The sequence below is a fragment of the Sus scrofa genome, chromosome 4 (assembly GCF_000003025.6).
Source record: "Sus scrofa isolate TJ Tabasco breed Duroc chromosome 4, Sscrofa11.1, whole genome shotgun sequence".
NCBI classification, from domain to species: domain Eukaryota; kingdom Metazoa; phylum Chordata; class Mammalia; order Artiodactyla; family Suidae; genus Sus; species Sus scrofa.
In genome coordinates, this window is record NC_010446.5 from 26,112,596 (window position 1) to 26,130,542 (window position 17,947).

Genomic DNA, 17,947 nt, shown 5'->3' on the forward strand with positions numbered 1-17,947 from the left:
TATGGTAACTCCTAAGATTGGTTTTGAAATCTGTGAGTTTGTTTCAGTTTTATACATAAGTTCTTCTTATGATTTTATTAGATTCCACATATAAGTGCTAGCATATGTGTCTTTCTCTGTCTGAATTACCCCACTCAATATAATCTCTAGGTCCATCCATGCTGCTGCAAATGGCATTATTTCCTTCTTTTTTATGGCTGAGTAATATTCTGTTGCATATATGAACCATATCTTCTTTATCCATTCTTCTGTCAATGGATATTTAGATTTCTTCCATGTCTTGGCTATTGCAAATTGTGCTGCAATGTACTTTGAGGTGACTGTATTTTTTCACAATATGATTTTCTCCAGACATATTCCCAGGATTGGGATTGCTGGATCACACAATAGTTCTATATTTAGTTTTTAAAGGAAATTCCATACTTTTCTCCATAGTAGTTACACCAATTTACATTCCCAACAGCAATATAAGAGGGATACCTTTTCTCCATACTCTCAGCATTTGTTTGTAGACTTTTTGATGATGGCTATTCTAAGTGGTGTGAGGTGATATCTCAATACAGTTTTGATTTGCATTTCTCTAGCAGTTAGTGATGTTGAGCATAATTTCAGGTGTTTTTTTGTCTGTCTTCAGGAAATGTTTATTTAGATCTTCCTAATTTTTTATTGGGTTGTATGTTTTTTGGATATAAAGCTGCCTGAAATGTTTGTATATTTTAGAGATTAATCTCTTGTCAGTTGCTTCATTTGCAGAGATTTTCTCCCATTCTGTGGATTGTCTTTATTATTATTATTTTTTAATGGTTTCCTCTGCTGTGCAAAAGCTCTTACTTAGGTCCCATTTGTTTATTTTTGTTTTTATTCTCATTTCTGTAGGAGGGGGATCATAAAAGATACTGTTCTGTTTTATGTTGATGAGTGTTGTGCCTATGTTTTAGGAGTTTTATAGTATCTGACCGTATGTTTAGGTTCCTAATCCATTTTGAGTTTATTTCTTTTACATGTCACTGTCCAATTTTCCTAGCACCATTTGTTAAAGACTACATACCCAGAATGTAGTATGTTATTGCCTCCTTTATCAAGGATGATTGACCACAGGTGCTGGCAGAAATATAGATCTGTGGAACAAGATAGAATTATGATAAAAAGATACAGATGTACAGAAATAATTTTTACCTTTTCATGGCACATGAGTATACACAGATTTTATGCTTCCTTTAAATCTTTGTAAACTGTTACCCTTGAGAAGTTAGGATTTACGCCAGTCAGATATGTTGTTATAGTTTAGGAGATGAGTTCATCTTAAAGACATACTTGGATATATAATTTATGGAATTGAAATATGGTAAAAATAATTTAGCATTACAATTTTTGATATAATTAGGGAAATTACTTAAGGTGGGATGGTAATATTGTGGAGATCCAGGTGTGGCGTCTATTGACAAGTAACTCAATACTTGAATACCAAGTCAGCAATCATCTATTAAATAATAAAACATGTAAAATCTCCAAGTCAGCACTTCATAAAGAAAAAGTATTTCATTTTTATATTAGTGAATGTAGTTCAGTGAGCCTGAGCTGAATGAAAAATAATTGTTCAGGAAAGTATTATTATAAAGGATATTTATATTAATTGGAATAATTACTTAATATAATTATGTTTACACATATCATTTTTACCATATCCTCTTAACAATAAAAAATAGCCTTTGATCTTAACTAAATTAATTTCCTTATTTCAGTGAACCAACTATCATTTATTCTTTTATGACCATATTAAAATGAAGGAATGGAAAATTTTGAAAATTACAAGAGGTCACAATTGAAACATAAAGGTGTTATGGAAGTAGAAATGTTAATGGGAAATTTTATGTATGGTGAATTATGATAAGAAGATACAAATGTACAAAAACTTCATCTCCCTTCTTTCTCTTCTTTTTTTAAGTGGGAGAATAAAATATGTTCTGACTTAGTGAGTAGTAGACTAACCCAATTTTACCATAACTATGTTCTGAAAAATAACTTGAAATGTATCTAGATGTTATATGAAAAAGAGGTTCTGAGGCAGATTTGGCAAACACTGCCTATAATAGTCATCTCTTGGAGAGCTACAATGTGAATTAGCATATATACAATTCAGAGTTCTTGTTATAAACATACTGGTTAAGTGTATTTGGTCTGACATTTACCAAATTTACAATACGGAATTATTTTTACACAGAATGTTTATTTAGCATTTTTCTTAAAAGAATTTAGAAAATGCTATTTGAGATTCTCATCACTGGTCCTTTAAATATCAAATATTTACTGACTATCTTCTGCAATCCACGGGTTCCTTAGGTGCTCAGTGTATAGAAATAAAAAGTGCATTCCTTGCAGTCAAGAGTTTGCACAATATAACAGGGAGGAAAACATTATAACACTTTATTATGTGATGCTAATGATTAGAGCTAAGTATAGAGAGCTATGCAATAACTGCATAGAATGTTCAACCGGCACACATTTATCCTTAACTACTTAAAAATCACCAATAAATAGGGGTTGAGACAAGGCAGTTTTACTGGAATAAATATCAAAGTTGAGTTCATTTATTGATTTATTTAGTTTTTTAGGGCCACACCCATGGCACATGGAGGTTCCCAGGCTAGGGGTCAAATTGGAGCTAAAGCTGCTGGCCCATGCCACAGCAGTGTCAGATCCAAGCCACTTCTGCAACCTAAACCACAGCTCACTGCAACACTGGATCCTTAACCCGCTGAGCGAGGCCAGGGATCAAACCCTCAACCTCACAGTTACTAGTCTGATTCGTTTTTGCTCTCCACACAACAGGAATTCCAAAGCTTAGTTTTAAAGAATGAAAAGTTAACAAAAACAGATGAAGGTGTAGCCTCTGAAAATGAAAGAGGGCTTGAAATGTCATCCCTCATTTGAAGAATAGGAAGTGCTTTGAAATAGAATTAATAACTTGGGAGGAGGGAATAATAAAAGAAGACACCAAAGAGGTAGACATGAGAGAGGTTCACACTTCATGGTCAACTAAGACTTGTGGACATCAGGGTCCATTGGTATAACTTAAAAAAAAATAACATAAACCAATGTGTTTTAGAGTTCAATGAATGGATTAGAGCAGAAGCAATCTGGAAGCCACTATAGATTAATACATACATCATAAAATTATCATTGTTTAGAATGTATGTCTGTTTTATTTTTATACAGTTCATACTTATTTATATCTAGCCAACTATTAATCCCTTACCTTGTTCTTCATTCCAATTAATACATCACCATTGTTCCATTTTTCATTATTTTCCATCTGCCTAAAAAATTGTTTTTGCAACTTCCTTTAATGTAGGTTAGCTGATGATCTTAGTGTTTATTTGCTATTAAAGATGTCTGTGCTTTACTTTCAATTTTAGATATTTTTGATGTGTATATAGTCTAGATTAGCAGGTAATTTCATTCAACACTTTGAAAATATTTGATTGAAAATATTTGAAGGTTATTAGTCTTCCATTATTTGAGAATAAATTCTTGATCATATATGGATCTTTTGCACATAAAATATCTGCTTTCTCATTTTAAAGATTTTTCACTTTGTGTTTAATTCACAATATTTTACCATGATCTGCATAGGTGTGATTTTCGTAGCTTGCAATTCTATTTGATATTCATAATATATTTTAGTTTATTATATAATATATTATAAAATTATAAATTATATATAAAAATATATATTTTAGTTCATACTATATTTTAGTTTATAATATATATAATATAAAGTTATAAATTATATATAAAATATATTTTTTAATTCATAATATATTTTAGTTTATAATATATAATTTATATATTATAAAATTATAAATTATATATAAAAATATATATTTTAATTCATAATATATTTTAGTTTTTAACTTTATTAAGGAATAATTGACAAATATATTTGTGTATATTTAAAGTATACAGTGATGTACTTTGTTTTATATATATATATATATTTGTGTATACATACACACACACATACACACAATCAAGAAATTAACACATCCCTTACCTCACATAGTTAACATAGGTAACTTCATTTTTTTACTTATTTTTTGTGGGGGAGGGGGACACCCACGGTATATGGAAGTTCCCAGGCTAGGGGTCAAATCAGAGCTGCAGCCACTGGCCTATACCATAGCCACAGCTACACTGGATTCCAGCCATGTGTGTGACCTACACTGCAGCTCTCAGCAATGCTGGATCCTTAACCCACTGAGTAGCACCAGGGATCAAACCCACATCCTCATGGATATTAGTTGGGTTCATTACCACTGAGCCACAAGGGGAATTCCTAACATAGGTAACTTTTTTAAAGGGTGAAAATGCTTAAGATCTACTCTCAACAATCTTTAAGTATACAATGTCTTTTTTTGGGGGGGGGGTCTTTTTAGGGCCACACCCACGGCATATGGAGGTTCCCAGGCTAGGGGTTGAATCAGAGCTTTCGCTGCTGGCCTACACCACAGCCACAGTAATGCAGGATCCAAGCCATGACTGCCACCTATACCACAGCTCACGGGAACGCTGGATCCTTAACCCACTGAGCAAGGCCAGGGGTCCAACCTGCAACCTCATGGTTCCTAGTAGGATTCGTTTCCACTGTGCCACTACGGGAACTCCCTACAATTCCATATTATTAACCATTGTCACCATGCTATACATTAGATCCTCAGAACTTATTATAGTTCAAAATTTGTGTCCTTTGACCTACAACACCCCACTTCCCCTACCTTCAGCCCTTTACAGTCACCACTCTACTGTCTCTATGAAATGTGTTTTTCTTTTTTAGTGCCACATAAAAGTGATACCATATAATATGTGTACTTCTCTTTCTTTTTTCACTTAGCATAATGAGCTACAGAGTCATCCATGTTGTCACACAGTCAGTAATTCCTTATTTCTCATGGCTGAATACATTTTCATTGTGTAGATACATATTTTTTGTCCATTTGCCTGTTGAAGGACATTTAGATTGTTTCTATATCTTGGCTACTGTAAATAATGCTGTGATGAATATGGGCGTGCAGATATCTCTTAGAATACTGATTTTAGTTTCTTCATATCTACCTGGGAGTGGGATTTCTGGATTATAGGTAGTTATACTTTTAATTTTTTAAAGAGCTACCATATTAATTTTCACAATGATTATGCTATTTACCTCCCCACCAAGAGTGTACAAGAGTTTTGTTTTCTATCTTTGCCAACATCCATTATCTCGTCATAATCTTTTTTTTTTTTTTGTCTTTTTACCTTTTCTACAGCTGCACCCACACTGTGGCATATGGAGGTTCCCAGGCTAGGGGTCTAATCAGAGCTGTAGCCACCAGCCTACGCCAGAGCCACAGCAACTCGGGATCCAAGCAGCGTCTGCAACCTACACCACAGCTCACGGCAACACCAGATCCTCAACCCACTGAGCAAGGGCAGGGATGGAACCTGCAACCTCATGGTTCCTAGTTGGATTCGTTAACCACTGAGTCAGGACAGGAACTCCTTGTCGTAATCATCTTAACAAGTGTGAGATAATTTCTTCTGTGGTTTCATTTCACTAGTTAGTGAGGTTGAGCACTTTGCATACCTATTAGCCATGTGTTCTTCAGAAAAGTGTTTATTCAGGTCCATTGTCCATTTTTAATTGGATTATTTACTTTTTTCCTATTGAGTTGTATAAATTCTTATATACTTTGGGCATTAATATTCATCTAGTATATAGTTTGTAAACATTTTCTCCATTTATATATACTGCCCTTTTTTTTTTTTTTTTTTTTTTTTTTGATCTTTTCTAGGGCCGCTTTCTGCGGCATGTGGAGGTTCCCAGGCTAGGGGTCGAATTGGAGCTGTAGTCACCCGCCTACACCAGGGCCACAGCAACACAGGATCCAAGCCACATCTGCAACCTATACCACAGCTCACAGCAACACCAGATACTTAACCCACTGAGCAACCCCATGTTTCCCAGTCGGATTCGTTAACCCCTGCGCCACGACGGTAACTCCTAAACTGCCTTTTTAATGTATTGATTGTTTTGTTTTGTTTTTGTTACGCAGAAGCTCTTTAATTTAATGTAGTCCCACTAGTTTTAGTTTTATTTTCCTGTGCTTTGCAGTATTATCCAAGAAATCATTGCCAAGACCAATGCCAAGGATGTTTTTCCCCTAAGTTTTCTTCTAGGAGTTTTACATTTAAGACTTTGATCTAGTAATTATGTGTTGTATATATAAGTGCAACTGATTTCTGTATGTTGATCTATATCCTACAACTTTACTGAGTTATTTATTATAACAGATTTTTGGTGGATTCTTTAGGGTTTCTATATAAAGATTATATCATCTCCAAACAGATGTAATTTTACTTCTTCCCTTTCAATATACATACTTTTTATTTCTTTTTCTTGCCTAATTGTTACAGCTAGGACTTCCAGTACTGTGTTGAATGGAAATGGTGAATGTAGGTATTCTTGTCTTGTTCCTGATATTAGAAGAAAGGCTTTTAACTTTTCACCACTGAGTATGATATTACTGTGGGCTTTTCATGTATGGTCTTTATATGTTAAGGAACAATCCTTCTAACCTGATTTGTTGAGAGTTCCTGTCATAAAAGATGTCATATGTTGTCAAATGCCTTCTCTGTATTTACTGAGTTGATCATATTAGTCTTACCTTTCATTCCATGAATGTGATGTTATCATGTTTATTGATTTGGGTGAGTTGAACCATTCTTTTATCTCAGGGATAAATGCCACTTATTATGGTGAATGACCCTTTTAATGTACTGTTGAATTCAATTATCTAATATTGAGGATTTTTCAATTTATATTCATTAGAGATATCAGTGTGTAATTTTTTCTTCTTATAGTGTCCTTACATGGCTTTGTTATTATTGTAATGCTAGACTCATGAAATCAGTTTGAATATTTCTTCTGTTTTAATTTTTGGAGTGTTTGAAATAACTGGCATTAATCATTCTTTAACTATTTGGTTAAATTTAAAAGTGGACCAATCTGGTCCTGGGATTTTCTGTGTCAGGAGGTTTTAATTACGGATTTAACCCTTTTATTCATGAATGGTCTATTCTGATTTTTTATTTCTTCATGACTCAGTCATGGTAGGTTGTATATTTCTAGGAATTTATCCAGTTTTTCTAAGTTATTCAGTTTGTTGGCACATAATTTTTTCATAGTAGTTTTCTGTAATCCTTTTTATTTTTGTGGGGTCAGCCATAATAGCTCCTCTTTCATTTATGATTTTTTAAATCTTTTTTCTTAAAAGTATATCACATTTTTCTTTAAAAAAAAAAAAAAACAGGCCTTGGTTTCAAAGATCTTTTCTATTGTTTTACAGGCCTCTATTTACCTCTGCTATAATCTTTATTATTTCCTTTTTTCTGCTAACTTTGGGCTTAGTTTGTTCTTTTCCTAGTTCACTAAGGTGTAAAGTGAAGTTGTTTGAGAACTTCCTTATTTTTTTAATGTTGGCATTTATAACTATAAATTTCCCTCTTAGATCTGCTTTTACAGCATCCCATAGGTTTTGGCATGTTGTGCCTCTCTAGTATTGTTTGTTTCTAGATACTTCTGGATTTCCTTTTTCTCTTTTTTGACTCAGTAGTCATTTGGGAGTATGCTATTTAATCTCTACATATTTGTGGACTCCCTAGCTTTCCTCCTGTTTTTAATTTCTAGTTTTATAACTGTGGACACAAAAGATACTTGGTATGATTTTAATATTCTTAAATTTTCTGACTTACTTGGTGACCTATCATGTGATCTAAACTAGAGAGTGTTTTATGTGTACCTGAAGAATATTCTGTATAGTTAGGTCTATAATGTAATTCCAGTCTCTTTTTTACTTGCCATCTGGATGGTTTATACATTGTTGAAAGTGAGGAATTGGAACATTTTTCTAGTTATGTATTTTTTTCTTCCCTCACATCTTAATGATTACTTAATATACTTAGGTGTTATTATATGTTTATATGTTTACAATTGTTATATCTTCCTGGTGACCTGAACCTCATATTATTATGTAACGAGCTCTTTGTTTCTTGTTACAGTTTTTGACTTAAAATTTGTCTCATGTAAGTATAGCAATCTCTACTCTTTAGTTTACATTTTTATGGGGTATCTTTATCAATCCCTTCACTTTCACCCTATGAGTATCCTTACAGCTTGAGTGGGTTACTTTTAGGCACCATATTGCTGGGTGTTGCTTTTTTTCCCACTTTGGAGAATTTAAACTCTTCACATTTAGAGTAATTGAGAGGTAGGCCTTACTATCATCATTTAAAAAAAAATTCTGATTGTTTTGTAGTTACTTTGTTCCTTTCTCTCTTGCTTTATTTGTGAATTAATGGTTTTCTGTTGATGGTACATATTTTTAATATTAGTCTCTTTGTAATTTGTGTATCTATTACAAGTTTTTTCTTTGTGGTTACAAGGAAATTTTCATAATAAATCTTATAGCTATAACTGTGTGACAGTTGTAACCTAGTTTTAATTGGTTCTGAAGTTCTGAAGTTCTATTTACTTGCAAACCCCCAACTTATGATGGTTCCTAATTTATACTTTTTAATATTGCATATAACATTGTAGCTATAGTTATTGTTAACACTTTTGCCTCTTAACATATATTCTTGAGTTTGAGGGATTTACATACTGACATTACAACATCAGAATATTTTTATTTGACTGTGTATTTACCTTCACTGGTGAATTTTATAGTTTCATATGTGCTTATGTTTCTTTTTTTTAAATTTTTTTTTATTTTCCCACTGTACAGCATGGGGGTCAGGTTATCCTTACATGTATACATTACAGTTACATTTTTCCCCCCCACCCTTTGTTCTGTTGCAATATGAGTATCTAGACATAGTTCTCAATGCTACTCAGCAGGATCTCCTTGTATATATATTCTAAGTTGTATCTGATAAGCCCAAGCTCCCGATCCCTCCCACTCCCTCCCCCTCCATTCAGGCAGCCACAAGTCTTTTCTCCAAGTCCATGATTTTCTTTTCTGTGGAAAGTTTAATTTGTGCTGGATAATAGATTCCAGTTATAAGTGATATCATATGGTATTTGTCTTTGTCTTTCTGGCTCATTTCACTCAGTATGAGATTCTCTAGTTCCATCCATGTTGCTGCAAATGGCATTATGTCATTCTTTTTTATGGCTGAGTAGTATTCCATTGTGTATATACACCACCTCTTCCGAATCCAATCATCTGTCGATGGACATTTGGGTTGTTTCCATGTCCTGGCTATTGTGAATAGCGCTGCAATGAACATGCGGGTGCATGTGTCTCTTTTAAGTAGAGTTTTGTCCGGATAGATGCCCAAGAGTGGGATTGCGGGGTCATATGGAAGTTCTACATATAGATTTCTAAGGTATCTCCAAACAGTTCTCCATAGTGGCTGTACCAGTTTACATTCCCACCAGCAGTGCAGGAGGGTTCCCTTTTCTCCGCAGCCCCTCCAGCATTTGTTCTTTGTGGATTTATTAATGATGGCCATTCTGACTGGTGTGAGGTGGTATCTCATGGTAGTTTTGATTTGCATTTCTCTTATAATCAGCGATGTTGAGCATTTTTTCATGTGTTTGTTGGCCATCTGTATATCTTCTTTGGAGAAATGTCTATTCAGGTCTTTTGTCCATTTTTCCATTGATTGATTGGCTTTTTTGCTGTTGGGTTGTATAAGTTGTTTATATATTCTAGAGATTAAGCCCTTGTTGGTTGCATCATTTGAAACTATTTTCTCCCATTCTGAAAGTTGTCTTTCTGTTTTGTTTTTGGTTTCCTTTGCTGTGCAAAAGCTTTTCAGTTTGATGAGGTCCCATGGGTTTATTTTTGCTCTAATTTCTATTGCTTTGGGAGACTGACCTGAGAAAATATTCATGATGTTGATGTCAGAGAGTGTTTTGCCTATGTTTTCTTCTAGGAGTTTGATGGTGTCCTGTCATATGTTTAAGTCTTTCAGCCATTTGGAGTTTATTTTTGTGCATGGTGTGAGGGTGTGTTCTAGTTTCATTGCTTTGCATGCAGCTGTCCAGGTTTCCCAGCAATGCTTGCTGAATAGACTTTCCTTTTCCCATTTTATGTTCTTGCCTCCCTTGTCAAAGATTAATTGACCATAGGTGTCAGGGTTTATTTCTGGGTTCTCTATTCTGTTCCATTGGTCTGTCTGTCTGTTTTGATACCAGTACCACACTGTTTAGATGACTGTGGCTTTGTAGTATTTCTTGAAGTCTGGGAGAGTTATGCCTCCTGCTTGGTTTTTGTTTCTCAGGATTGCTTTGGCGATTCTGGGTCTTTTGTGGTTCCATACAAATGTTTGGATTGTTTGTTCTAGTTCTGTGAAAAATGTCATGGGTAATTTGATAGGGATTGCATTGAACCTGTAGATTGCTTTGGGTAGTATGGCCATTTTCACAATATTGATTTTCCCAATCCAGGAACATGGAATATCTTTCCATTTCTTTATGTCTTCTTTGATTTCTTTGATTAAAGTTTTATAGTTCTCGGCATATAGGTCCTTTACCTCCTTGGTCAGGTTTATTCCGAGGTATTTGATTTTGTGAGGTACAATTTTAAAAGGTATCATTTTTTTGTATTCCTTTTCTAATGTTTCATTGCTGGTATACAGAAATGCAACTGACTTCTGAATGTTAATCTTATATCCTGCCACTTTGCTGAATTTATTAATCAGTTCAAGGAGTTTTGGGGTTGAGTCCTTAGGGTTTTCTAGGTATAGTATCATGTCATCTGCATACAGTGACAGTTTGATCTCTTCTCTTCCTATATGGATGCCTTTTATGTCTTTGGTTTGTCTAATTGCTGTGGCTAGGACTTCCAAAACTATGTTGAAGAGCAGTGGTGAGAGTGGGCATCCCTGTCTTGTTCCAGATTTGAGTGAGAAGGATTTCAGTTTTTCCCCACAGAGTATTATATTTGCTGTGGGTTTATCATAAATGGCTTTGATTATATTCAGGAATGTTCTCTCTATACACACTTTGGCGATGGTCTTGAACATGCATGGATGTTGGACTTTGTCAAATGCTTTTTCTGCGTCTATTGAGATGGTCATATGATTTTTGACTTTTTTTTTGTTAATGTGGTCTATGATGCCGATTTATTTGCATATGTTGAACCATCCTTGTGAACCTGGGATGAACCCTACCTGGTCATGGTGTATGATCTTTTTGATATGTTGTTGGATTCGGTTGGCTAAGATTTTGTTGAGAATTTTTGCATCTATATTCATCACTGATATTGGCCGATAGTTTTCTTTTTTGGAGGTATCTCTGTCTGGTTTTGGAATGAGGGTGATGGTGGCATCATAGAGTGTCTTTGGGAGTATTCCTTCTTCTTCAACCTTTTGAAAGAGTTTAAGGAGGATGGGCACCAATTCCTCTTTATATGTTTGATAAAATTCACCTGTGAAGCCATCTGGTCCTGGACTTTTATTTGTAAGGAGTGATTTTATGACCTCTTCAATTTCATTTCTAGTGATCGGTTTGTTCAGTTGGTCTGTTTCTTCTTGATTCAGTTTTGGCAGGCTGTAAGATTCTAGAAAATTGTCCATTTCTTCCAGATTGTCAAACTTGTTGCCGTATAGTTGTTCATAGTATTTTCTTATGGTTTTTTGTATTTCTGTTGTATCCGTTGTGATTTCTCCTTTTTCATTTATAATTTTGTTTGTTTGGGTTCTTTCTCTCCTCTTTTTAGTGAGTCTGGCCAGCAGTTTGTCAATTTTGTTTGCCTTTTCAAAGAACCAGCTCTTGGTTTTATTAATTTTCTCTATTGTTTTTTGAGTCTCTATTTTATTGATTTCTTCTTTGATCTTTATAATTTCCTTCCTTCTGCTGACTCTAGGTCTTTTTTGTTCTTCTTTTTCTAATTCGTTTAGGTGGAGGGTTAAGTTGTCAATTTGGGATCTTTCTTCTTTTTTGAGAAAGGCCTGGACTGCTATAAATTTCCCTCTGAGCACTGCTTTCGCAGCATCCCATAGATTTTGAGAGGTTGTGTCTTCATTATCATTTGTTTCAAGGTCGTTTTTAATTTCCTTCTTGATTTCCTTATTGACCCATTGGTTTTTTAGTAGCATGTTGTTGAGTCTCCATGGAGTAGGTTTTTTCTCTTTCCTTTTCCCATGGTTAATTTCTAATTTCATGGCATTGTGGTCAGAGAAGATACTTGAGATAATTTCTACGCTCCTAAATTTATTGAGATTCGCTTTGTGTCCCAATATGTGGTCGATTCTTGAGAATGTTCCATGAGCATTTGAGAAGAATGTGTATTCTGCTTTTTTTGGATGTAGTGTCCTGAAGATATCAATGAAGTCTAACTTTTCTATTGTTTCCTTTAGGATCTCTGTTGCTTTATTGGTTTTCTGTCTAGAGGATCTGTCCATTGATGTGAGGGGGGTATTTAGGTCTCCTACTATGATTGTATTCTCATCAATATCTCCCTTTATGTCTGTTAATATTTGTTGTATGTATCTGGGTGCTCCTATATTTGGGGCATATATGTTGACGATAGTAACATCCTCTCCTTGGATGGATCCCCTAATCATTAAGTAGTGTCCTTCTTTGTCTTTCTTTATGTCTTTTGATTTAAAGTCTATTTTGTCTGATATGAGTGTTGCAACTCCTGCTTTTCTGTCATGCCTATTGTCGTGAAATATTTTTCCCCACCCTTTCACTTTCGATCTATATGTATCCTTTGTCCTAAGGTGAGTTTCTTGTAGGCAGCATATTGAAGGTTTTTGCCTTTTTATCCACTCAGCCACACTGTGTCTTTTGATTGGGGCATTCAGTCCATTGACATTTAAGGTGATAATTGATAGATGATTATTTATTGCCGTTTTGAACCTCGTGTTCCAGTTGATTCTATGGTTCTCCATTCTTCCTTTTTTTTTTTTTTTTTTTTTTTTTTTGGTTGGATGGTCTCCTGTTATCTGAGTGTGTTGGTTTTTTTTTTTCATTTTTTGCAAATGCAGTATTTGGTTTTGGCTTGTGGTTGCCCTGTTTTTTAAGTATGCTAACCCCTTCCCATAATTGTGTGTTTTAGCCTGATGGTCCTGTAAGTTCAAACACTTCATTACTATATTAAAATTAAGAAGAGAAACATACAAACAAACAAAAAGGGTTATTTACTTCCTAACATCCCTTGCCCACATTTTATCTTTTTGATGATTCTTTTTTATGTTTTTCTTTTTAATTTTATTTTGTTTGAAGCATGTTCATGATTAAATCTGTATGCTGGCTTATTTGAGTGACTGCTCTCTGATTGCGGTTTCCTCAGTCCTAGTTCTTCCTCTTCTTTTTTTTTTTCTTTTCTTTTTTCTTCCCTTTCCTTCCTTTCTTTTTGGTTTAGAGAAGCCCTTTCAGTATTTCTTTTAACCTGGGTTTTGTGTTGGTGTATTCTTTTAGTTTTTGTTTGTTGGAAAAAATGTTTATTTCCCCTTCTATTTTAAATGATATTCTTGCTGGATAGAGTATTCTAGGTTGCATATTTTTTTCCTTTTAGCACTTTAAATATCTCTTGCCATTCCCTCCTGGCCTGTAGTGTTTCTGTAGAGAAAACAGCTGATAATCTTATGGGGGTTCCCTTGTAGGTAACATTCTGTTTTTCTCTTGTTGCCTTTAGAATCCTCTCTTTATCACTACCTTTTGCCATTTGTATTATGATGTGTCTTGGTGTGGGTCTATTTGGGTTCAGTTTGTTTGGCGCCCTCTGTGCTTCTTGTATCTTGAACCCAGTATCCTTTAGATTTGGGAAGTTTCCAGTGATAATTTCTTCAAATATATTTTCCATTCCCTTATCTTTTTCTATTCCTTCTGGAATTCCTATTATGCGTAGATTGGCCTGCTTTATATTATCCCATAGGTCTCTTATATTGCTTTCCTATTTTTTGATTTGGTTTTCTGTCTGCTGACCAGATTGAGTGATTTCCATTATTCTATCTTCCATATCACTGATTCGTTCTTCTGCATTATTCATTCTGGTTTTTACTGCTCTTAGTTCAGTTTGTATCTCTGCAACTGAATGTTCTAATTTTTCTTGGCTCCTCCTTATATTTTCTAGTTCCTTTCTGAGGGTATCTGCATTACTGTTCATATCTTCTCTTAATTCCTTCAGTATTTTCACTATTTCCCTTTTGAACTCCAGGTCTGTCAGACTGCAGAGATCTGTTTCATTGTTGACTGTTTTAGGTGTGTTCTCCTGTTGGTTGCCTGGGGATGGTTTCTCAGCTTCATCCTCTTGCTTGTTGTTTTCTTTCTCCTGAGGGAGTTGTACTCTCCGTTATTGGGCAGTGTTTGCCTTGTCACTGCCGTGGAATATTTCCTGAGGGCTGGCGTTGTTGGTCAGTCTTTTTTGAGGCAGTGTGGCTTTTCTGGAGTGTTGATGGGGCTAACAGGGTCTCTTTGAAGCAAAGGAGGACTTCCTGAGGGCAGACAGGACTGGGAAGTCCACACCACGATGGTAGCAGATTTCACTCGGTCAGGCAGAGCTTGCTCTAGTGTTTTTAGGCTGTGGGGTTCTTGCAGGGGGTTGGTGGTGTTGGGCAGCTATTCCTCAGGACTGCAGCACCCCCCGGGGGCTGGAGCAGCTCTCTGGGTCACTGAGAACCTAAGAGGCTCTTCCCTAGGGCAGCCCAACTCAGAAGGGCGACCTGAGAATGTAAGCAGATCTTTTCACAGTCTGGCCAAGCTTGTTGTAGCTTTTCTGGGCTGCAGGGGCTCCTCCAGGGGGCTGGTGGTGTTGAGCAGCTATTCCATGGGAGTGGGGCACCCCCTGAGGGCTTTTGTGGCTAGCAGGGCCACTGAAAACCCAAGAGGCTCCTCCCCAGGGAAGCCCAACTCAGAAAGACCATCTGAGATATTTTCATGGCCCAGCCAGGCTTGTTGCAGCTTTTCTGGTCTGCAGGAAGTCCTGCCTGGAGCTGACACTCCTATGCAGCTGATCCACTATAGCGTGGCACCCTCTGGGGGCTTGGGTGGCTAGCTGGGCCACTGCCAACCCAAGAGGCTCCTCCCCAGGGCAGCCCGACTCAGAAAGACCATCCGAGAATTAGGCTGATGTTTTCACGGCCCGGCCAGGCTTGTTGCAGTTTTTCTGGGCTGCAGGGGGTCTTGCCTGGAGCTGGCAGTCCTATGCAGCTGATCTGGTAGAGCTCGGCACCCCCTGGGGGATTGGGCGGCTAGCAGGGCTGCTGAATACCCAAGAGGCTCCTCCCAGGGCAGCCCGACTCAGAAAGACCATCTGAGATCTTTTCATGGCTCGGCCAGGCTTGTTGCAGATTTTCTGGGCTTCAGGGGGTCCTTCCTGGAGCTGGCAGTCCTATGTAGCTGATCCACTATAGCTAGGCACCCCCTGGGGGTTTGGGTAGCTAGCAGGGCTGCTAAATACTCAAGAGGCTCCTCCCCAGGGCAGCCCGACTCAGAAAGACCATCCGAGAATTAGGCTGATCTTTTCACGGCCTGGCTAGGCTTGTTCTAGCTTTTCTGGGCTGCAGGCCTTTTCTCGGGGGCTGGTGGTGTTTGGTGCTGCTCTGCAGAGGTGTAGCTCCTCCAAAGGGCAAGCAGGCCTGTGCAGGGACAGCCCCTGCAGTGGTAGGCTTCAGGCAATTGTTGGGGCCAGCCCTCCCGGATGGCAGGCAGCCCCAGGTCCGGTGAGAGCGTAGGGGGTGGTGGGGGTGAGGGGAGGGGATGCACTGGGAAGCACAGCTTTCTGCTAGCTAGTGAGCCTGTAAGCTTGCTGTGGCATGGGGAGTATTCTCTGGGGACCCACCGCTTCTTCTCTCCCCTCCCCAGCATGGGCGCAGACCAGGCTCTTCTCCCAGGTTCCCTCTGAGGCGGCTTTCCACTTCCCCGCCCCTAGAGTATTGCTCCCTTCCTCTGCGACAGCTTTGTTTTCTAGTCTCCCAGGCAGTCTCTGCCCTGTCAAACTTGACAGACCGGTTTCTAGACCTCCCAAGCAGTCTCTGCTCCGCCCCGCCCCCCCCAGCCCTTTCCTGGGGACTAACCTCTGGAGCCGAGGACTCAGTGCCCAGCCCCCACCCAGGCGTCTCAATTTTTGGTGACTGTGCCTGTAGTTCAGATGGTCCGTTTGGTTCTTGATCGGCTTTTCAGTACTCCAACTTACTGCTACACTCTTCTCTGCATCTGTAGATTCCTCCGGTTCGTTTGATCTTTCCTCTGAGTAGGTGACTTTCCAGGGTGCGGGATCCCTTTCTCCTCCTCAGTTCCCTCTCGGGAGCGCCCGTTCAGCTCGGATTCACCTTCTCTCACTCTTCTCTTTTCTCTTGTTTTGCCTAGCAATGTCACGAACTTCTTGCCGTTATTGGAGTTTAGGTTCTTCTGCCAGCGATTGGTTGCTGTTCTGTGCGAGTTATTTGTTCTGTGAATGTGCTTTTTTTGTTGTGTTTGTGGGAGAGGGCAAGCATGTCCCCCTACACTTCCGCCATCTTGTCTCGACCCAGCTCTGCTCATGTTTCTAATTAGTGTCCTTTCGTTCTGGCTTGCAGAACTCTCTTTAGCATTTCCTGTAAAGTGGTTCTAGCTCTATGATATGATGAACTCCCTCAGCATATCTTTACCTGGGAAAGTCTATCTCATAATAATTTCTAAAGGGCAAGTCTCCAGGGTAAAATGTTCTTGGTTGGCCTTTTTTTTTTTTTTTTTTTTCCTTTTTAGCACTTTGAGTGCTGCAAAAGGTGCTGGGCCTACAAGGTTTCACTGAGAAATCTTTTGATAGCCTTATTAGAATTTCTTTTTATGTGATGACTATTTTCTCTTGCTGAACTCAAAATTCTCTTTGGCTTTGATTTTTTAGAGATTCATTTTAAGCTGTCTTGGAGTTAAATCTCTCTAGAGAGCTTTGAAGTTCATGTACCTGAATGGCCATATTTCTCCCAAGATTTAGGAAGTTTCCAGCCATTATTTAAGGCTCCTTTCCCTTTTTCTCTCTTTGCTTCTTCTGCTATTCCCACAATGCAATATTGTTTTGTTTGATGGTATCATAGAATTCATATAGACTTCATTATTTTCATTCTAATTTTATTTGCCTCTGACTAGAAAATATCAACAGATCTGTCTTCAAATTCACAGATTCTTTCTTCTGCCTAATTGGACCAGCTATTGAAGCTTCAGTAGTATTTTTCATTTCACTAATTAAATTCTCCAGCTTCAGAATTTCTGCTTTATTCTGATTTATCTTTGTTGAACTTCTCATTTTGTTCATGTATTATTTTCCTGAGTTATTGATTTTGGTGATTTCTTGACTCTCACTGAAACTTCTTAAAATAAGTATTTTGAATTATTTTTCAGATAACTCAGAAGTCTGTATTTCTTTGGAGTCAGTTACTAGAGAAAGGACTCATTATGTATAGTTTAAAGAACAGACTTTTTTTAAGGGACCACAGAAATTCACACAGGTCAAATTTTAACAAGAGAAAACAAGGAATAGGTCTGCCAATCTTCCCATTATCCCCTACCAAAGTATCATAGCACCAAAGCTTTTCTGAGCCCTTAGTATAATAATGTCCTCCTCCTTTGGAACTGCTATTTCCTGTTGTTCTCCTTTTCCATGGAACATGTGAGGAGAGCAGTCTTGTCTGTGGAGGAATATTTGGAAAGCTTAGTTCCAGACCAAACCCAAAATTGGAGTTGCCATCACTTGGAAAACTTGCAGCTAATTTATTTTGAGCAGAGTGGCATAATGTGACTCATTGGGTGACACAGAGAACTGTTTGAGTAGTACTTATAAAGGCAGGGAGAACAGTTGACATTTGGTACAGATGAAAAATAATGATGATAGCTTGGATCATGAAGGTGGCAGTGGAAATGGTGAAAGGTGATCATGTTGCAGATAAATTATGAATACGTAAATGACTAAAGCTTGTT